The 22,356-nt window shown below is 44.3% G+C and overlaps 1 pseudogene; it reads right to left on the reverse strand.

The window, feature by feature from the left end:
• Positions 1–13,699: 13,699 nt before the first annotated feature.
• On the reverse strand, positions 13,700–14,580 carry LOC102904839 (PDZK1-interacting protein 1 pseudogene; annotated as a pseudogene).
• Positions 14,581–22,356: the final 7,776 nt, after the last annotated feature.

A 22,356-nucleotide genomic window follows, 5' to 3' on the forward strand; every position in this document is an offset into this window, starting at 1 on the left:
GGTTCTCTCTCTCTCTCTCTCTCTCTCTCTCTCTCTCTCTCTCTCTCTCTCTCTCTCTCTCTCTCTCTCTCTGTGTTGCACTGCTTGGGAGCTGCGGCTCCAGTCCTGTAACTCTGCCTTCCCACACCCTCAGCTCTGTCTCACCCAGCCCTGTGCCTGGTTCCTTACTCCTGCATGGGTTAAGCAATCAGAGGTGTTCTGAAGGGTCAGGGCAGTTCGTTTCATTACAATAAAATTGTCCCCCCCACCCCACCCCACCCCCCTCATCTAGCAATCCTACTAACTCTGGTGTGTGAGAATTTGCCTTCTGCTTTCTCTCAGCATATAGCTCTTGTAAATGACTGCTAATTCTATAAATAGAACTCTCCTCTGCCAAGCACTGAAGATGTAAGTATGAACATAACTCTGTGCTTATGGGGTGCTTCTAGTCCCAATTTTATTGAAAATCGGGGGAGGGGGTCCGGGTGGAGCTACCACATTACTGGGGAATAGAAGGACAACTAGGAAGTGAAGAAAAGGAGATGCTTTGATATAGGAGTGTTAGGCAGCTGTGGGTGGGACTCAAGGGTAGAGCGCATGCTTAGTGTGCGCAAAGTCCTGGGGTTTGAATCCCAGCAGTGAAAAAGAATGGCGTAAGGGGCTGGATGAAGGGAAGGTGTTAGGGACAGAACACACGGTTTCAGCTGTAAGATACACACGTTCTAAACATCTAGACAGCGAGAGCAAAATAAGTTAAAATAAATCATTCCCAGGGAGGGAGACGGGTTATAAAATTGAATACAAATGTAAAAAGCAACCAATCGTCAAAAGAGAAGTTAGGTTTTTCCTCTCTAAAAGTAGATACTGAGAACTTTCCCAAGTGACCAGTACTGCTTCAGGGACCGAGACACACAAGAGGAGATGCCTGCTAACGGGATTGTGTACAATAATAAAGCATGTACATAAACAAGTGAGTGAAATAGGCAAAAAAGGACGTGATCGTGACCAGGCATGGTGGCACACACCTTTAGTCCCGGAACTCAGGAGGCAAAGACAGGTGGATCTCTGAGTTCAAGGCCAGTCTGGTCTACAGAGCAAGTTCTAGGACATCCAGGTCCACACAGAGAAACCCTGTGCTCTCCTCCCCACCAACTCCTGAAGAAGAATGTGATCCTAGTGCAGCTCCTTAAAGCACCATGATTAGTGTTCATGAAGTGCAGGGGTGAAGCCCAGCGCCGAGGGTGGAGGGCATGGAAGGCTCACCTGTGCAACAGACTCCTGTGGTGGTTGTTTTTCCTCTTGTGTCTTAAAATGGTTATCTCCCAGGGTCAGGGTCATGCTTTAGAACGAGGGCAACTGAACTGTGGAACCTAAAAGTATGGAGATCATCTAACCCAAGTACATACTCAGTGTGTATAGTTAGTACAGACTAGCTGCCGCTTACCCTTGCTGTGTGAATTAAGAGTGTGGAAGCTAAAACAGTTCTCCCTGAAATGCAGAGTAGAATCATGGTTACCAGTGCCTGAGCACGGTGGAGGGGAGGGAAGGCTGAAATGAGGGTGACTGCTACAGAACACAAAGAAATGAACTCCGAGGTAGGACTCAAGGTTAGAGGATTCACTTGTCCTTAGATTTTTCTTTTTTAATCCAGTCACTGTGTTCTGAACCCTGAGCCACGCCTCTCACCGTAGACTCTTTCATGTCATGTTTCTTTCTAATCTGTTATGTTCTATGAGAAAAAGGCAGCAGGGAGAACCCCAGGCGACTGGCAAGAAGAGAACTGAGTGCTAACGTGGCGGAGGAACTATGTTTGGATTCTGACTATCTAGCCATTTCTTAAGAAGGTTTAATGGCAGATGATCCCCCCCCCCCCCCCCCCCCCCCCGCCGTGGAATCATTATACTTTTTAAAAGGGAGGTAGTTATAGTGTGAATTGTATCAGCAGATTTTAATTGACTCGTGATATTACCTAGCTGTTAGGTCAAAAGCTGGGTCCTGGCAGTCCTAACAACGTAGGTATGGATACCTGTCCTCCACTGACCAATTAAAGAGGGCAATTAAGGCAGAGAAAGAGGATTTATCCAAAGTTGTCACACTGGGAAAAAGAACAAAGACAATTCCAGTTCCTTGGTGGTGGTGGTGGTGTGTGTGGGGGTGGTGGTGGGGCCCTCGATTGTTTCAATGGTGGGGGGGGGCCCTCGATTGTTTCAATGGTCGGGGGGACCCTCGATTGTTGCAATGGTGGGGGGGGGCCCTCGATTGTTTCAATGGTCTGATGGCCGAGGGAAGAGGCACACATGTCTTTCCCCAGCTCTTCTTTTGCATAGCTCCCATAGTCTACATGGGAGCACCTCGCTGGATATAGACTGGCTGGTGTCTGCTCTAAGCAGTGCCAGGGTTTAGAAGTGATGCTGTTGGTAAAACATTCCTGGACTCAAACCAACCAGTGTCCATGGAACTGGAGTTTTCTTTCCTTGAGGGTCTGAAGGCAGCAGTGGACACACCTTTGGTGAAGAATCCCCCTTTCATGGAAAAACGCATGCAGTAATCACATACTAAATTTTGCTGTCTCTGTTTTGGAAAAAAGAAAAAAATGAACCTTCGTTTTATTTTTTAATTTGTGGGGCTGGGGTTGGAACCCGGGGCTTTCCACGTGTGAGCTTGTGGACCCATGTTCTCTAAACAAAGCTGCCATTTCCACTTTGTGGAGTAACCATGGTTAGGGACAGGAGACCTCCCTCCCCAACAAGGGTAGTCTTTTGACCTTCTACCTCAAAGGAGGGGGTGGGGGTCTTATTAGACTGTCATGTGACACCTTAGCATGCTCACCAGCGGCTCCCTCCCAGCTGTAATTAATTCTGTTCCATCTGCACGTGGTCTTAGGAAGGGTAAAGGAAGGAGAGACTATGCAGCTGGAAGGAGGTCCTTAAGCCATGTGGTAGGAGGCTTCTCAGTGTTGCAGCTGTCTGGGGTAACTCACACTCCCACAAGCACCCCCTCACTTATACTCTGGTAAGTATACTCAGGGGTTCACAAGCTGGACTAGGCGGGGGTCTTTCATCGGTGCAGGATCTGGGGTGAACACGTGTTTGTTTCTCCTGCCTCCTAGGGGCAGGCAAAACAAGCCAGGCACTCAAGTCCTCCTACATGGAGTTGGTAAGAAACTGCCTGGAGGAGTGAGTCACCCATCAGGCACGAGGTCTTAGTTTTTCTTGAAGGTGAATTTCCAGAGGTGCACTCCCGCAGAGCTGATTAAAAAAAAACTTTCCCAGCATTCCACACAGCAAGCGGAAGGAGGGGCAGTTCCAGGGACACTCTCCCGTGAGCATGGCTGAAGTCTTTCTTCATTGTCTAAAGACCTGATGCCATGTGCATAGCACCTCTGTAGACCCATGAGCCGACCAGCATGAACAAGCTGTTCTCTAGGAGGGGATAACCTCACCCGCCTGCTGTCTCATTACACTCTGATCCTATGCATTAATGCTTTCTTTTTGCCAATCTATCAAAAAATTTTGTTCCAAATGTGAATGACCGTGATGTAGAGACATCGATTTTGCTTTGTATGTATTAGTATTTACTGTTAAAAAACCTCTCTGTTGTTGATCTTTCACAGTGTCCGAGTATCTTGTGTTGTCTGTATTTTGTGCTTCTTCAGTCTGAAAACTGGTATGCGAACCCTACAGGGCAAACCTACAAACTTTTTTGCAGATTTCACAGCTTTATCTGCATATGAGGCTTACTGGAATAGTTTTCTTGCATTGAACAATTTGTGCAATGGGCGCAGCATAATTTCTAGGTAAAAATAAATATATATGTACTTAAAATATAAAATATATCCCCTCTCTCTTTCCTTCCCTGTCCCCTTTCCTTTCTTTTTCCTCCCCTTCCTCTTCTCTCCCTCCATCCCCCTTTCCTCCCACATGCTTTATTAAGCACCCTCTACTGAGCTCTTGGCCTCTCTAGGTACTTTTGAACAGATTTGGCAGCAGACTTCAAACTCTTGTTAAGCTCAGGTGAGTGATTTGCATATCAGGGCAACCTGAGATGGGTGTTTCCACTCTGCTCTACCAGCCTGCAGGAGGCAAGGCCACCCTAGGGGATTCATTCACACTTATAAATGTGCCAAGGTGAGGGGCAATAAGGGTACAGAACACAGGCTTCATGAACCTGTTTGAGCCCAGGTTTGAGCCTCAAAACTGCTTAAACTCGGCGTGGTAGTGTATATTTGTAATCCTGGCAATTAGGGCAGGAGGCTGAGGGATCAGAAGCTCAAGGTCGTCCTTAGCCACATAGCAAATTTGAGGTCAGTCTGGTCATAAGGGACCATGCTGTAGTGGTGGTGGTGGTGCTGTTGCTTTAAAAGACACAGACTTGTGTCAATTGCTTCCGTAGTCCCACATTTCCAGCATGTGCATCTGTAGATCGTCGTCGATGAATCCTTTCTTCATCTCTCACTTTGTTAGTAACACTTTCCGGCTCCTCTCTCTCCAGCATCCTGAGGGCTGCCTTCCTGGCACAGTCCTATATAGAAACAGCAGAGTACAGAATTAGGATTTACTTTGATGTTGAAATCGATCACCATAAACTGCCCCCTTATCCTTCCTGGTTTGGGTGTGAGCTCTGCTAGCATCTGCCAGGATTCACGGGGCAGCCGGCATCTCGCCCCCTCTATCCGTGCTGTGTGGGCTGCTGCTATGATGCTATGGCATCAACAACGTATTGCCCTCGATTTCCACCTCCTGCCCAGACCCCTCTCCTAAGCTCCAGGTCTCTATTTCCAGCTGCCTCCTGGGCAAATCTGCCTGGAAACCTCATAGGGGCCCCTGACTCCACATGTCCATCCATGTCAGTGGTCACCCAGCAAACTTCCTTTTGGCAGTTGTCAAAAGCTGAGAATACCCCAGCCACAAGCAAATAGTTTATCTTGGATGTATATTTTTTTAAAGTATTACATTAAGTGTGTAGAGGGGGAGGGGGTAACAGAAATCGCTCAGTGGTTAAGAGTACCTCCTTGTTCTTACAGAGGATCTGGGTTCAGTTCCCAGCTCCCACATGGCCCCTCACAACCATCTGTAACTCCAGTTCCAGGGGATTCAATGCCTCTTCTGACCTCCGTGGGCTTCTGTATGCACACGGTGCACATATACTCAGGCATGCACACTCATACTCTACACATAAGATTAAATAAAATAGAACAGTCTTAAATATTAAAAGCTGCCTCAGCTCCTTAGGAAAAGGTTGTACTCAGGCCAGTGATTTTGAGAGGGAGAACTAGAGACAGCTGGGGATCAGGTTGGGGAATTTCCTTTCCATTGTGTTGTCTTTTGATGGCTTTTAAGTTTTATACACATGTGCACTTAATAATAATTAAAAGTGATGAAGAGTTGAAATTAATTTTTATGTGTATGTGCGTGTATATGTATGGACATGTATATGTGTGTGCATGTGTACGTATGTGTATGTACATGTGTGTGCATGCAGAAATCAGAACTTAACTTTCAGGAGTTGGTCCTCTCCCTCCACCAAGTGAATCCTGATGATGCAACACAGGCAGTCAGGCATGATGGCAAGTGGCCATCAAGGGCTGAACCATCTCACCGGCCCTGAAAATCTTTATTATAAAAATTCATTTATGCAAACCACTTGAATGCTTAGCTGTACAGGAAGTGTCTACCCCTTTCAGGAGACCATTATTTATTCATAGGCCCTGGCTCCTTCTAAACAAGGTCATCAGATCCTGTAGGATTGTTCCAAGTTCAATGAGTTCTAATAAGCTTCCTGAATACACACCCACCAAACATGTGTCCTGTGTGTGTGTGTGTGTGTGTGTGTGTGTGTGTGTGTACCTGGTTATTCACACAGAGTCATTTCGCATGTCTGGGTGCCAGACACTGTTTAGACCCAACAAGACAGAGTTTCTGAGCTCAGGTTGCGTGGAGTCCAACAGTCACATGAATCCGTTTGCTAATGATCCAGGGCTATCTCAGGCATGGAGCTCGTAAACAGGGAGAGCTCAAACAGAGAAGCTTTTTATTCACAAGGCTGAATTAGAGAGGAAAAGAGATAAACAGGAGCAAAGTGAACAGAATCAGGGAATGGATGACATGAGCCAGGCAAGATGAGCAAGAGAGAGCAGGGAAGCCAAGGATGGCATGCAGTACAGACCTTCCTAATTCAATAGCTCAGGCTGTGTGTGTGTGTATGTGTGTGCATGTATGTGCATGCACGTGTGCATGCACACTTGCTTAAATTAAGGAATATCTTGTGTTCCCAATATTTCATATTTCCTGAAAAATGTAATTTATCTTTACACTGCCTAAAACCAGACCCACAGATGGATGTGTGGCTCCCAACCTTCCTCACCTTCGTGACTCTCATATCCTTTAAGCATCTGGGTTTTGTACAATTGGTACACACATATATGTGTGCATTTTTGAATAAAGGGAATGCAGATATCTCATCAGTGCTCCCCTGTCCCCCCTCCACACATACACATACACATACACACTGAAGACACAGATGCTTGTGCATAAACTGGTTGTGTTACAGAAGCTCTCAGATACACACTCCAGCCATTCCCAAACACTGGTCATGAGCAGAGAGTGTGAACCCCACTTGCCCATTGTTTACATTGATTAGATCTTTCTGAGGGCAGATTGTATGTATCTGGTAGAGACTGGGTTAACCCATGTTAATGATGGACTTGGTGGTATTTAGGACCATGGAGTTACATGATAGTGGAAACCCCCAGAGGCTTCTTAGTGAAAACTTACTCAGGGTCAGAGAATCTGAGCTTGCTTTACCCAGCAGGGCTGCATAAGAAGATGATTTGGCCAGAGGCGTGTTTACCAGGTGTTTGGAAGGGTCTACACTTGGCTGTATGGTGTGCTTTGATCTTGCAAGGGGGAGGTCTTTTGCCTCTTCCCTGGTATATTATAAAAAGTCCTTTTGAATAATCTTCAAGGCTGTTGGGTATTGACCCAGGCCCTCCTGAAGCTATCCTGTGTCTGTTTTTCTCCTCGTTTTCTAGGTCTATCTTTCTATCTGATATTTTCTCATTCCTCTCTCCTCCACCCAAGAACCCTTCGAAAGGTGGGAACAGGTTGGAGCTGGACTCTGACAGACTCTCACACATGGTGCAAACCCCTCTGCCATTTTGTTTTTGTTTCTTAGCTGAGGTCTCATGTGGCTGAGGCTGGTCTTGAACTTACCACGTAATTGTTGGAAATCTCTCTCCAGTCTCACCCCTCCCCTCAGAAAGCCTGCTAAGGTCAGCTCCTCCCTTGGGCTGCTGAAGACCCCACCTACAGGGTATTTAAGACCTGGTCACTAGACCTGCCTCTCAGTTTCTCCCCTGCCTTCCCAGAGTCACCCGGGAGTTGCTTTGCTCTGTTTATTAAACCTGGATTTATTCATTCGTCTTGATTGGCTTATTGCATCAATGGAGTTACCCACTAATGGGGGGTATTTTTACTTATCAGTAACCAAGGATGTGATTGAATTTCTTTCTAATCCTCCTGCCTCCACCTTCCATGCGCTGTGATTACAGGTGTAGCTGGACAGAATTACCCCAGAAGCCCAGGCATTTCCTAGACCTTTTCACGTGCAGTCAAGTGTGGCCTGTACAAACAGCCTGTTAGTGTCCTTTAAAAGTCCCCAGGTGACCCTGAGAAAGAAAACCCATGCTGGATGAGTCACGTCAGAGCTTCATTTTCTTCATGTGCAGATCACCCACAGTTTGCTTCATTGCTGTTTTACAGTTTGTTGGGGGTGGGGGGTGGGGGGGAGTTACTAAACCTTTCCTTAGAGGGAACTGAATTTTTCTAACAAGGTGCACAGAATGAAGACTGGTTTATCAGAGATAAAGAATGAGCATCCAATTAACTAATATGCCTTAGGACTCTGGCCAGTTTGAGTTAGCTCTATCTGCATCCTGTTTGTGGATCAAGATGTGAGCTCTCAGCTGCTGCTCCCCACTGTGGTGGGTATATATAGACCCTTCCTTCTACCAGTTGCCTTGGTCACGATGTTTTATCACAGACATAGAAAAGTAACGAATGGACTCACTGTGCAAGATGACTCAACTGTTTTAAAAGTAAATGTGGATGGAGGCTGTGAGAAGCCAGGGTGGCATTCTGGTGAAAGGTGGTCGCAATGGGCCGTCTGACGATACTTTCTGTGTGAGGCTACCTCGTCCTACACACATGATCTGCATGCTTGTATGGATGTGCAGACATACTAAGTATATACACTATAGTCATTTGCTCTCACAAAGAGTAGCAAAGTGGGGCTGGGATGTAGCTCATGTGGTAGACTGTTTGCTCAGCATATACAAAGCCCTGGGTTTGAGTCATAAATAATGTGGTACACATTTGTAACCCTAGCACCTATTTAGGAAGCAGGGACAGGAGGACCAGAAGTGCAAGGTCATTTGTGGATTCATAGTGAGTTCAAGGCTAGCTTGTTTTACCTGAGACCCTGTCTGGAAAAGAAAAAGAAAAAAGAAAAGAAAAGAAAGGTATGACAGATATGACTATTACACACATCTTTGGAAAGAGCTTTCTTTTAAAAGTCACAGGAATTCTCAAGTGGCTGAACATGAGCAATGGATGATATCTTAAAGATGCTCCAGAGACCACAGATGATTCTTTGAGAATATAGAAATTGGGTGTAGACTGTAAGTGTAGTTCAGTGGTAGAATCCATGATTAGCTTGCTGAGGTCCTGGGCTTAATCTCCAGGATTCCTAAATCAGGGAATTAATAAAGCCCAAACCAACTTTATAATTATCAAGCTAAAAATAGCAGGATCTACATGTACAGAATTTAACTCTGAAAATGATGTTTTCCTGAATTCCAAGAAGATGCCCAGGGAAGGTGGGGTGGGAGGCGGTGAAGACAGGAGAGGGACTAATCTCAGTGAATACTTGATGAAGAGTGTTTTGAAGCAAGCTGGCACACGGCTTCAGGAAGACTGAAACAGGAGATTTAAGCAAGGAGTCCAAGGTTACCTATGGAGGTGAGACTGACTTCAGTGATCTCAGAGGACTTGTGCCTTTTCCGATGAGGTAAGGATGCAGTTAAGTAGTTTGTGCAAGGCCTTATCTGTTAGAGAAGTGTGATGAGCAGTTATTTGTTGCTAGGTAACGGATCTACCATGAGCATGTGGTCACCTGTGTGCATGTCAACAGTCTAATGTTTATTAGACTTTATTGTGTTTCTGCATGACCAAGAGCTAGCACAAAGCAACCGCACTCTGAAGCTTACCAGGCAAGGTCATAGGGAGAGAATTAATGTTTGAGGCTGGGGTGCATTATAGCTCAATTGGTAGAGTGCTCACCTGGCATGTGCCAAGTCTTGGGTTTGAGTCCTAGCACTGCATTAAACCAAGAATGGTGGACACACCTGCATCTCCAGCCTTGGGACGTGGAGGCAGGGGGATCAGAAAATGAAGCTCCAAGTCATCTTTAGCTGCACAGTGACTTTGAGAACAGCCTGGGCCACAGGAGACTCTGTATGGGGTGGTGGTGGGGGGAGTGGCTACTGGTACTTGTAAAAAAAAAAAAAACATATATATATATATATAAAACCAGTATTCTAGGTCTGAGTTGAAGGGCAGCCCCACATGAAAAAAAAAAAAGCTATCAGGAAATGGTGACAGTTAGTTCCAAAGACAAGGGCACACTAGCTGGAAAAGCAGCTTTAGCAGCTTTACCTTTTATTTGTTGGCAGTGGAGGGTGTGGCTGAATGGCGGCCCTGGGCTCACCCCTAGCAGGAGCCCCCTTGTTGAACATCCTCTCTTTGTGGAAATTAGCAGCAGTCAAGTTGTGGTATAGTAATGGTCTTAGACACTGCCACCTGCTGGAAGCTTTGTAGAACTGCGCACAATGTTAAACTGGCACTCCCCACAACCTTTCTTTTTTTCCTCTCCTTCCTCCTGTTCTTACATTGCAGGCCTAGAGATCTAACCCAGGTCACACCAGGTGCTCGCTCTACCCCTGAGCTGCAACCCTGCTCTTCACCAACCTCTCATGGGTTGAAACCGACCGTGTGGGCAATGGGTAATCATGGGTTCTTTAATGGGGGGGTCTGTTCAATTCTGTAACATCAAGTCTTCATAGAAGGTGGAGCTATGGTGAACTGTGAGAGGAGAAAAGCAGGACAGGGGCTGGGGAGATGGCTCAGGGCTTAAGAACACTGGCTGCTCTTCCTGAGGAGCTGGGTTCAATTCCCAGCACCCATATGGTGGCTTCCAACCATCTGTAACTCCAGTTCCAGGGCATCCAATATCCTTCTCTGGCCTCCACAGGCACCAGGCACCCTCATGGTACACAAACACAGACAAAACACCCCAAAGAATACCATTCAAATCAATTTTTAGAAAGAAAGTCTGAATTTAAGGTTCATTTTTAAAATAACCTCTCTTGATTTGATTTTTAGAGGAATACAATGAATAAAACCATTTGTTTTCTTCATTCCAGATCAGCTCCTTATAATAAAATTATTATCTTATTGTTTCTCTGAGGTCCAGACTATCCCAGAAAACAAATGCTTTGCTACGATAACGTTTAGAGTTAAAGCATTTCATCAGCACTGCCCTGGATGATGGTGATATATTAAAGGATGAATGTAAATGTAATGGTTAAAATGAATTCTGGGCCTGGGCTATTTTAGTTCAGTGACGTTGGCCAGGCCACTCCACTCAATTGACTCTGTTTGCTTTGTTGTTGACAAAGAGACTTCACTCACCGATCTCTCAGCCATAGGCTCAGAATAAAATCAATAACTAACTGGTTAACATATCGCCAAAGGAATAGACAGAGACAACATGTTATGACACTTTGCGGGGAGCTGCTGAGACCCAGACCCTAGGCCCTCTCCACACACTAGGCAAGCGCTTTCTCACTGAGCTCCAAGCCCACCCAGTCACATGATTCTTAACCATGGTTGATACTCCTTTTGAAACGCTGTATGAAATTCAAGCTATAATAAAAGGATACTTTTCGTACCCTAACGATGTTCCAGCTGCCAGATTTATCCTCCGAAATTCCTGTGACCTGGTTCTGGACGGGAGGATGGTTTCTGGGTCATCGCTTCTTCGGGCGTGCTCAATGCTCACCATGCCAGGTGCCGTCCTCTTCCCAGTCAGCCGGGAATCACATGTGGAGCTATTTTGGGGTCTAGGGACTATCGATTCTTGCCAAGGTGTTGAAAATGGGTACAAAATTATATAAGCATCTGCATGACTCAACAGTATGTGTTGCAATGTGCCCTTTGTCTTGCCCTGTTTATTTTAAGGCCACATTTCTACAATGGACCTGAAGCACAAAAGCGTGTGTGTGTGTGTGTGTGTGTGTGTGTGTGTGTGTGTGTGTGTGTGTGTCCCTATGCATGAATACTTAGGGACATGTAACACCTCTAGTTTCAGTTTTCTCTGTTCTTTTCCACTCGTCTGCGAATTTCTCAGATATCCCTCTCTGTCATCTCTTTTTCTGGATGTAGCCACCCACTCTGTCACCATTTGCCTTGTAACAAAACCATCTGGGAAGGTAGCGTGTTTGGGGAACCTCTGCACATCTCTGTTAGCCTTCTCCTCCATTGTTCCTGCTGCGGTACACTAAAGGAGGGATTCCACTGCCTTCTGGGTATGCTTCAGCCCTGAAGGCTTCACCTCTGTTTGCCATTGGCCTCAAAGACAGGCCTTGCTACTTCTGGAGTCTGGGGTCACTCAGAGGGGATGACATCACTCACAGTGGGACTAAGGTTTTCTCAGTGAAGCACCCAGGCCCAGGCAGTCAGCTGTGGATTTAGATGGGCTTTGGGCATCAGACCACCATGAACTGAAGTGGACTTGCTGCATATCGTGGATAACAGTATCGTCGGGGAAAGGGCACAGAAAGCAATTGCTCCCTCTCCTGTGGAAGCCTTGTGTAGATTTTGGGAAACTTCCTGCTACTGTCTCTCAGATATCTATTTCCTCTCCTCTCTGGACAAAGAACTTACCATAGTCACAGAAAAGGAACATAGCCACACTCTTAGGCTGAGATAAGCAAAGCTCTGGGGTGGTTGAGACTGCAGAGGTGGATGTGGACCAGTAGATATGGATCTTGCTTGGTTTAATGTAAAAATTCCCATTTCCTTTTTTGTTATGGAGAAGCCAAAGACATAAAAAATATTTCCCAAAGACTCATGGACAGTTTTAGAGAATTACAAATCCATGAGCCAGGCCGTGGTGGTGCACGCCTTTAACCCCAGCATTCAGGAGGCAGAGACAAGGGGGTCTCTGTGAGATTGAGGCCAATCTGGTCTACAGAGTGAGTTCCAGGACAGCCAGAGCTGTTATACAGAGAAACTCTGTCTCAAAAGAACAACAACAAAACAAAAACAAAAAGAGAAACAACAACAACAACAAAAAACCCAAAAACCAAAAAAATAAAAATAAAAAACACCTTTCCCCTTTACACTTATTCTAACACATGAGATCACCTTATGTCACAGTTTTGGGTTTTGGTTCTTTTTTATCTTTATTTTGAAGATATTACTTTATGATTATTTCATTATCACAACAAGGAGCTTTTGTTAGTTCGGCCACTATAGTACCATTATACCTGATGTTACTGTCACAGCACACAATACTCATTCTTATCTTTAATATATTGTTATGCTAGTTAGTAACACCAATATAAGAACACTGATATATAAAATTTTTTCTCAATATCATCAAGAACTATAAGTACTTCAGTTTTCCTTCTTGTGTCAAGATTTGTTTTTAGCTTTGTAACACATTCAAAGTAAGCTTAATCATTTCAATTACTAAGATGTTTCTTTAAAAATACCCACTTTAATTGGTATGATCTCTTACAAGCTCTTTTGTAATTTATTTTCCAAAGAAATTGGATTTCCTGATTGCATTTCTATGGTTTCATTTTATGTATTTCTGAAGTTTTTAGGAATTCATAATTAGAGTTAGAGTTCCAATGAGATTTAGAATTGATTTTAACGAGACTGTTTGGTAGGGTTTGTAAATTCTCACAGAGACATATTTCCTGGTTAATTCTTTTTGCGATGTTTAGAAACCCTGGGTAACTGCTATTTAAATGAGTAACTCACGAATTTATAGAAGAATGACATTAGAGTATTAAACAGGGAGCTGTGCGAGCATAAGAAGCTGAGTTTGAAGATCAAGCGCCTGTGTGAAACATCAGGCGTGGGCATGTGTTCCTGCAATCCCAGCGCTGGAGGACAGACACAAGAGAATCCCAAGAGCTCACTGCCTGGCCAGCCTAGCCAAAATGGCAAGACCCTGTCTGTTGTTTTTATCTAATCTTATAATTTACAGTTTTAGCAATAAAGACTTGGAAGGCAGAGACTGGGGTAAAAACTTGCTAGCTCAGAGAAGTTGAGAAGCAACTAGTTTACTTTCCTCCTTAGCCACCATGCCAAACCAAAAGAGACCACCACACTCAAAGTCCCTCCTTACTACTTCCTGTGATTTTCTCTATCCATCTTCCTGACTCTTTTATGGCTCTTTCCTGTCAACTAGATGCTGGCTCCTGTTGTGGGATATTTGTGCAGTGTGTGCAAACCTGTTACACTTTTAAAGAGTAGTTTTTGGAGAGCTCTTGTCTTCCCCAGGGTCATGAATAAACATTTTCTTTTTCTTTTTCTTTCTTTTTTTTTTTTTTTTTTTGGAACCTGGAAGCTGGGTCTGAACCTTTGCCCCGAAAGTATAAAAAGTCTTTATATCCCAGAAATAAGGGTCACTTCCATGGTTGCAGGAGGAGGGAGCTGAAAGGGGAGGGGCTGAGCTGGGTGTCTCTTTATAAGGCTCCTCAGAATTGGGTGGAAGACCCCGGGGCCACATCACATCCTATGCTCAGCTTGGTCTGAGCCCTAGGCTGAGATGGCTGTGATTCAAAAGAGCTGAGAGGGGCAGCTTCTGTTAATAGATTCCTGAAGAGCAGTGACTGGATGAAGTGGTGAGCATCAACTCTATGTGCCCTGGGGACTGGGGCCATCGATGAGCTTGTCACATGGGTGTGCTGCGGACCCTGCCCTCTTCCTCCATAACATTCTCGAAGGCATTCTTGTGCTCACTGGACCTAAAATCAGACGCCATTGAGGAGTATCTGCCGTCCATTTCCACCAGGACCCCATCTGCCTTGTTTCCAACAATCATGACCATGCTCCCAGGTTCTGGCTCTTCCTGGCACCAGAAGTGGTTGACAGCAAAGACGATCGCATCAAGGACCAGGAACACGGCCACCGCAATAAGGCCCTGCATCAGGGCTGAAGGTTCCCCAGACCTTGTTGACAGCTGGCAGCTCCCCTGCAGAGAGCAGACCCAGTAGGAGCAGACTGAGGGCCAACATGGCTGCAGGCAGCTGTAAGGCCTTGGTCCACTACTGGTGTTCGGACTCCTGGAGCTGCTGGAGGTCTGGGGTGTTTTTATGAGATCAGCTGGGGAGCAGTCGGGCCTTTCCTGGCAATGGGGCTGGGCTCCCAGGGAAAGGTGTGACACATTTTCAGTCCTGCCTTGAATGGCAGACATTTTCTTTAAAACCGTATTTTGTTTGTTTCTTTTTTTCTGGAATATTCTCTGTCCTTATTCACTGTCTTCTCAGTGGTGACATATAGCTGGCAGAGAGGAAGAAGTTCATATGGATGTAGCTTCTGAGGCTTACATGGTTTTACATTCCTGTTTTTTCTGAGTTTGTAGGTTAGGGAAATATCCTAGAAGCCAGAATTGAAACAAGTTGTGTGCTAGAGTATTATTTTAAGATGTGTTACATTTGTTTATGCTGTGGAACATTTGTTTAATGATGCAAAGACATGTTGCATTCTTTTATGTTGCATTTGTTTAACTCTGTGAAGGTGTGTTACTTTGCCTGTCTAAAACACCTGGTGGTCTAATAAAGAGCTGAACAGCCTATAGCAAGGCAGGAGAGAGAGGATAGGCAGGGCTGACAGGAAGAGAGAATAAGTGGCAGGGGGTGCGGAAACTGAGAAAAAGCAAGAGAGAACAAGGAGAGGAGGACACTAGTGCCAGCCACACAGCCACACAGTCAGCCACAGAATAAGAGTGAAAATAAGATATTCAGAAGTAAGAAAAGGAAAAAGCCCAGAGGCAAAGGGTAGCTGGGATAATTTAAAGTTAAGAAAAGCTGGCTAGAAATAAGCTAAGTAAGAATTAGCCTCCATGTGTGATTTGTTGGGGAGCTGGGTGGCAGGCCCCCTAAAAGAGCAAAAGAACCAAAAAAGTAGAGTAAAAAACCAACAACAGAGTTGATTTATTCACCTCAGATATCTGGGGATGGACAGAGAGTGTGGGAGTCATTTCAGACCTCTGGGGACAGACAAGACAGACAAATAAAGCTGCTACTCCATATCTAGAACTTTCCATGTGGTCACAGCCAGACCAGAAACCTGGGAGCATGGTGCCGTCAGCTTTCCGCAACATCTACATATTCTATCAAGGACACGGGTGGGGCTGTGTAATCCATGTAAAATGACTCGTCCCATCGTTGCAGAATTATCACTGAGATTGGGCCAATATCACCTTCTAAAGACAATTGAAACTCTTATGGCCCCTTGATAAAGCCATGGCCATGTTACTGAAAACAACCAGCATTATGCACTGAAGAGTCAATAAGCAGAAGAGGCAGGGATACTAAAAAATGAGCAACCATAATTCCTTTCTTTGCTCTCTCTCTCTCTCTCTCTCTCTCTCTCTCTCTCTCTCTCTCTCTCTCTCTCTCTCTTTCTGTCTGCCTCTGTCTGTCTGCCTCTCTCTCTCTTCTCTCTCTCTCTCTCTCTCTCTCTCTCTCTCTCTCTCTCTCTCTCTCTCTCTCTCTCTCTCTCTCTCTCGTGTGTGTGTGTGTGTGTGTGTGTGTGTGTGTATGTAAGTATAGAGGCTAGAGATTAACCTTGGGTGTTATTCCTCAGGTGATATTCTCCTTGTTTTTTGAAACTGAGCCTCTCATTAGCCCAGAGCTCACCAAGTAGGCTAATATGGCTGGCAAGCCAGCAAGTCCAAGGGATCCTCTTTTCTCCAACTTCTCAGAGCTGTGATAACAAGTAGATGACATCATACCCAGCTTCTTTACCTGGGGTGTAGGAATTGAACTCATGTTATCAGGCCTTCAAGACAAAGACTTTCTCCTTAGACCCTCAGCCAATTTGTAAACTCATTTATTTGATGATATTGTTGATGATGGTGATGGTGATGATGATGATGATTAGTTTTTCAAAACAGGGTTTCTCTGTGTAGCTATAGCTGTCCTGGAACTCACTATGTAGACCAGGCTGGCCTCAAAATCAGAGATCTGCCCATCATTACCTCCCAAGTGCTAGGATTAAAGACATGTACCACTGCCTGGCCTATTTTATGATGTACATGAGTATTTCTTGCATGTTTGTATGTATACCATATGTATGCAGAGCCCTTGAAAGTCAGAAGGAGGTTTTGAATCCTCTGGGACTAAAATTATAGACAATTGTAAGTGACTATTTGGGTGCTGGGAATCAAACCTAGGTCCTCTGCAAGAGCAGACAGCGCTTTCAGATGCTGAGACAACTCTCCAGCCTGCTTCATTCATTTTTTTCAACAAGCCTCATAAATATCCTAAAGTTGCTGAACAGAGGACAAGAACCCATTTTGACATTTCATAGTTGGCACACGGAAGAATATGGTCTAGTTTTAGAATCTACAGTTGTTTTTAATTACAGTTTTTTTTGAGACAGGGTCACATATACTATAAGCTGGACTCCAACCTGACCTGCACCTGAAGGTGGCCTTGGCCTCTTGAGACTTGTACCCTCACCTGTGGCCCACAGAATCTCCTTACATGCTAACCTGGGCTCTGGGGGTGCTAAACAGAAGGGTGAGGAGTGATTTCTAGTCTCAAGTCATTTGGCTCAGCTGCACATAAGGATGATATTGAAATGTATATACTGTTATGATTAAATGCAAATATGACATTCATTGTGTCTCTTCTAGAAGCTGAATGCTTGTGTGCTTACACATGTGTGCACCTTAAAAAGACCTGATGTAACAATCAGAACAAACAATCTACTTAATTAGGAAGAAATGAGTCAGGGAGACTGAGCCTGCTTCCAAACCTGGTTCCTTCTCTTTCTCCATACAGATGTGGGTTAGTTGAGCTTTGTCAACTATTAAATAAGGATGATGATCCCCCAACTCCCATTTTTCTAAAGATTAAAAAATAATACTATACACACAGAATGCTAAGAGCAGTGACTAGTGGAAAGCGCCTTCTATATATACATAAACCTCAAAGCTTTTTTAAAAAAATTATTTTTTTGAGAATTTCATGCATAAATCCTATATTTACATCATTTCTACCCTTCTCTCTCACTCACATAGAAACTGCTGAGTCCATGTAGTGTGGCTTGTATGTATATGTGGCTGACTATTTGGGATTAGACAAACTTCCAGGAGGATTGTCCCTGGAGAAGACTGTTTCTTCCACTCTACAGCCATTAGTTGCCTGTAGGTCCATCTACGGTCTTATGACATTTTCTGCATCTGTGTTGTCATGGCAACTGGTGTTGTCATTGTTTAGGCAGCCATATTGCTGAGATTTCATGGGCATAGTGTCCTGTCATAATAAGAAGCTACTTACTATCTTGCCACACAGGCCCTGGTTCTCTGGCTCTGGAAGCAGTTTTGAAGTGATGAATTTTAAAGTTTGGAAAGGATCCAGGTAGTTGAGAGGACAGTGTGTTCACAGTATGGGTGGGAAGACAAGAGACCACCATGCAGCTCAATAGGAGAATGCAGGCCTAGCTTGAGCCTTCTCCTCCAGTTGGATGCTTAACAGTACCATAAAAATAAGGAAGGGGGAGGGAAGGATAGAGGGAGGGAAAGTGGATGGATGGATGGATGGATGGAGAAAGAATGAGAGGCAGCTAAATCTGCCAAACAAATTACGTATCATTGAGAACCTTTGGTTTCCTCTGTAGAGTTTGCTATGTAAGGGCAGTCCTTCTGTCTTGGTGTTGGCAGAAGCTTGCTATAATAGAAGCTTACATGTAACAAAGGACTGTGGACTCCCTCCGCATACCAGCCTACACAGTCACTTCAGAAGTCCATACTGACAGAACAATGGACCCTTGAAGTTCATCTGGTTCGATGATGTGGATGACTTTCTAGAAAATTCTGGAGGACCTACTGGAAGGTAAACATGAGAGGAGACATTTCTGTGAATGTTGTGCCACCACACAACGTGCCCTTAAAGTTTCAATTCTGGAATGATCTTGAGAGGCAGAGTCCTCCCAAGGAGCTGAAAGAATAATTAAGTGTTGTGGAATATTGTTTGAAGATGCGTTACATTCATTTATGTTGTGGAACATTTGTTTACTGATGCAAAGATGTGTTGCATTCTTTTATGTTGCATTTGTTTAACTCTGTGAAGCTGTGTTACTGTGCCTGTCTAAAACACCCGATGGTCTAATAAAGGGCTGAATTGCCAATAGCAAGGCAGAAGAGAGAAATAGGCAGGGCTGGTTGGCAGATAATAAATAGAACGAGAAATCTATGGAGGAGAGTAAGATCGAGGAGTGGGAAAAGGAGGAGAGGAGGATGCCAGGGGCTAGCCACACAGCCAGCCACACAGCCATACAGCCAACCATGAAGTAAGAAGGAAAGAAAGATATATAGAATAAAGAAAGGTAAAAGGCCCAGAAGCAAAAATGTAGTTAAAGAGAAATGGAATAATTTAAGTTAGAAAACCTGGCTAGAAACAAGCCAAGCTAAGGCTAGGCATTCATAAGTAAGACTAAGTCTCCATATTTATTTGGCAACTGGATGGTGGGCCCCCAAAAGAGTGAAAGAAAAACCAACTACAATTAAGCATTTTGTATGATTCTTGGCCCTGAGCATTAGAGGCTCTACTTTATTCCTGAAGGTATAGAAATCAACAACAGGAACCAAGGCATCTCAAATCCCTGCAGGAGCCAAATTCTAACCACGAGCTCATCATTTTCTAATTAGACTATTGAACACTCTCCTTTCCTTTCTTCATGCCTTTTTCTTCTCTCCCTCCTCTCCTCCCCTCCTTCCTTCCTTCTTTTCTTCTCTATTTTTGTCTGTTTTATTGAGATAGATTCTCATGTAGTCTAGGGTGACCTCAAATTCACACCACACCCAGCTTTAATATTTATTGATATAATTTAAAATAATGAACTTCTTATTGATTGACTCACTCACTGTGGAGCTCAGGCTGGCCTCCATCGCACTGTCTTTCTGCCTCTACCTCCTGAGGACTGGGACTGTGTACCTGTGCCAAATTCTGGTTTTACCTGGTCATTTTGTTTTGAGCTCTCAGAATGTGTTGTCTGTATATTTGTGTCATTGTCACCAGATGGCAGTATAAACCCATTTATTCATTTCTTCCCCGTCATTTTCCTGCTTACTGTAATTCTAGAAACAGAAGCGATGGCTGACATGCCTCACACTTCTGTGTTTCTTAGGACAAGTCAGCACCCAGGAGTCAAAGTTCCATGGGGGCGGGGAACAAAACAGTTGGAAACATACATTGGAGTAGACACAGGAACAATAGTTAGTGTGTCTGTGTGTGTGTAGGTGTGTGAGTGTGTGTGTGAGGAGGGGTTGGATTTGTGAGGTAGCTGGTATCGTCTCGTGTGTGTGTGTGTGTGTGTGTGTGTGTGTGTGTGTGTGTGAGTGTGTGTGTGTGTGTGAGTGTGTGTGTGTGTGTGTGTGTGTGTGTGTATAACTTGTAGAAAGCTTAGGGGCTGGAGAGATGGTTCATCTGTTGAGAGTAAGTACTGCTATTCCAGAGGACCCAAGTTTAGTCCTTGTTCCTGTGTCAGGTGGCTCATAACCTGCTGTAACTCCTGCTCCAGAGGGATCCGATACCTCTGGCTGCAGTGGGCACCTGTGCTCACACGCGAAGGCTCTCTAACAAGCACACACAAATACACATAATTAAAAAATAAAATCTCCAAAACCCAAACCAGCAATAAGCAATCGTTGCCACATCTGAGGCAAAATTCCATCAAGAATGAGGGCAATGTGTCTACGGTGAGATGGGCTGGTCCACACAGCCGAGATTTCACACTGATTTCCACACTGCTGTCCATTAGCCGCCTCTATTGGTTTACTGGAATGCAGCGTCCTTTCCTTATTAGCTTCTCCAAGGTGGGGGAGAGAGAGAGAGAGAGAGAGAGAGAGAGAGAGAGAGAGAGAGAGAGAGAGAGAGAGAGAGAGAGAGAACCTCTCCTGGATCCCTAAGTTAGCCTTTCAGCAAAATATATTATTTAGATTTTAAGAACTTTCCCTCTTAAAAACAGCTATGAAATTTTTCTAAAGATTGAGAAATAAAACATACAACTTGCTGAATGCAAAACTACCCATGATTCTCTCAATTTTGATGAGGGTTGTTTAAATAAAACTTTCAAGTAAAATTTCAAGATGGTTTGAAATGATGGGTTCAGGTTATTGTTGACCTTCACCCTATGTTTAGCTGCTGGGGCTGGTGTGGCCAATTTTCCAGCAATGTAGAACAGTTATTAATCTTATTTCCCCCACAGCTGATGCTCCTCAGGGCTCTTAACTGCTGAGGATGAAGCTACAGACCAGAGAGCCTGGTTTTATCAGTGAGAAGCTATGGAGCAGAGGAACCTTGTCGTTGCCAATAAGACTGGGTTGAGCTTCACACATTCACAACCTAAGGTGTGCATGTGTGCATGTGGGCTTGGTATTCCCATCTCTAAGACGGGAGCAACTTCTCTATGAGGAAAAACTTAGGGCCTGTGGTATGCATGCAGCATTGAATAGGGTGACTTGTCACCATCTGCTTCTCAGTGTGTTTCTGGGATAAAGGTAGTATGACCTGGCTTATATTACCATTACAATATGACCAGTGTGATGACTAAGCTTAGGTGGCTCCGCAGGTAAAGGAACATGCTGTCAAGCCAGAGGACATGAGTTCAATTTCTGAATGTCACATAGTGTAAGAAGTGAACCAATAACCTCCACATATGTGCCATGGCATGAGTATACCCACACACCTTCCTCTCTATCTATCTATCTATCTATCTATCTATCTATCTATCTATCTATCTATCTATCTACCTATCTACCTATCTACCTGTCTATCTATCTATCAAACACATACTCCAAAAACAATGGGAGAATATCTAGAAAACAGAGACAGGCTAAATGCTTTCTGTGTGTGTTTATATGATACAGCTAAGGCAGAACTCATGAAAATATTAAGTGAAACATTCTATTGAAGGGTTAGAAAAAACAATTTTTAAACAAGTACTGAAGGCTTCATGCTGAATTCCACTCTGGGGCTCTCAGAAGTTAAGGCACTCTATGTCTCCCTGGGCTCTGGGGGTATCCTAAGGACATGACAGTGGGGAAAAACCTTCCCTGGTTCGTACATCTCGTGCAGCGTTTTAAGACTCTTCCCTCCTCAGGGCATGCTCAGAACTGGTCCAGTGATGCACAATGGGATGTGAGCATCCTGGATGCCGAGAAGGCGAAGGAAGCTGAGCCTCTTTCCTGAACTGAGCATGACACAATACTTCCTGCCAATGGAACTCGGTGATGACGAGTCATGCGAGCTCAGTGCTGTGCTTTGAAGGTGAACACACACAGGGCTGGAAGGAGTTAAGAGCAGACTGTCACACAGGAGGTATTTGAAAGTCCTGTGTGTGTATGTGGAGGCTGCAGGTAAACCACGGATGTCTTCCTCTATCCCCCTCTACTGTATGTATTTATTGTTAAAATTGTATTTGTGTGTGTGTGTGTGTGTGTGTGTGTGTGTGTGTACATATGTACATGCTCACACTACTAAGAGACTATAGAGGTCAGAAGACAACTTGCAGGCGTCAGTTCCCTTTTTCCAGCATGTATATCACAAGCATGGAATTTATGTCCCCAGGCTTTACAACACAGTAACAAAGTGAGTCATCTTACCAGCCCATCTTTTTTTTTTTTTTTCAGATTTTATTTTACAATTCTTTTTTGTTTATATGTCTGTGTCTGTGTATACATATATCCTGGTGACCTTGGAGGCCAGAAGAAGGAGTGAAAATGCAGAACCTTCAGATGGAGACCTTTGACACATTATTAGAAATAGACATTGTATTGTCTTGTTTGAGCTTTGCCTCTCCGGAGTTAGGACAAAACCCCTATTTTATTTAGGTATAGATGACCCAAAGCCTGAATAACATTGTTTATTTTTCAGATGTGTGTATGTTATGTCCCAAAATGTTTCCTCACAAGAAGAGAAAGAGAGCTTCAACAATATTATTTTTGAGGGACACAAAGACAGACTGCCACTCAATGAGGGAAGCCCAAGAAAAGGAGATGGACAAGGACCAG

Source organism: Peromyscus maniculatus, chromosome 3, assembly GCF_049852395.1.
Source record: "Peromyscus maniculatus bairdii isolate BWxNUB_F1_BW_parent chromosome 3, HU_Pman_BW_mat_3.1, whole genome shotgun sequence".
Taxonomy (NCBI): Eukaryota; Metazoa; Chordata; class Mammalia; order Rodentia; family Cricetidae; genus Peromyscus; species Peromyscus maniculatus.